This window comes from Sinocyclocheilus rhinocerous, unplaced genomic scaffold (assembly GCF_001515625.1).
Source record: "Sinocyclocheilus rhinocerous isolate Xijiao unplaced genomic scaffold, SAMN03320098_v1.1 scaffold2475, whole genome shotgun sequence".
NCBI classification, from domain to species: domain Eukaryota; kingdom Metazoa; phylum Chordata; class Actinopteri; order Cypriniformes; family Cyprinidae; genus Sinocyclocheilus; species Sinocyclocheilus rhinocerous.
This window is the reverse complement of record NW_015666614.1, coordinates 195,003-195,276: the sequence shown is the minus strand read 5'-3', so window position 1 is coordinate 195,276 and position 274 is coordinate 195,003. Positions and strand designations below refer to the sequence as shown.

The 274-nt window shown below is 28.1% G+C and overlaps 1 protein-coding gene across 1 annotated transcript in view; it reads right to left on the bottom strand.

Annotated features, from left to right (window-relative positions):
* The window catches only part of LOC107733032 (leiomodin-2-like), a 58,808-nt gene that overhangs the window by 981 nt on the left and 57,553 nt on the right, over window positions 1-274 (bottom strand). The gene's annotated exons all lie outside the window — the stretch shown is intronic.

Sequence of the window (274 nt, the reverse complement as noted above, 5' to 3'; positions counted from 1 at the left end):
AAATCACTAAATTAAAAATGAAAATAAATAATATATAACACTGTATTTTATATGATGAGGAATACACATTAACTCACTTGAGCTAGTAATTAGGGCTGTATTAGCTAGCTTACATTTGATTTACAGTTACTGATATCATAAAAATACACTTATATGTAGGATTAAAATTCTGCATGTGTCACATTTAATGTCCAACAACACATATTTTAGCAGAATGCATATTTTATTCAGAATTATTGCGCGATTATTCTATTGCGTTCCATCTGTTTAGCGC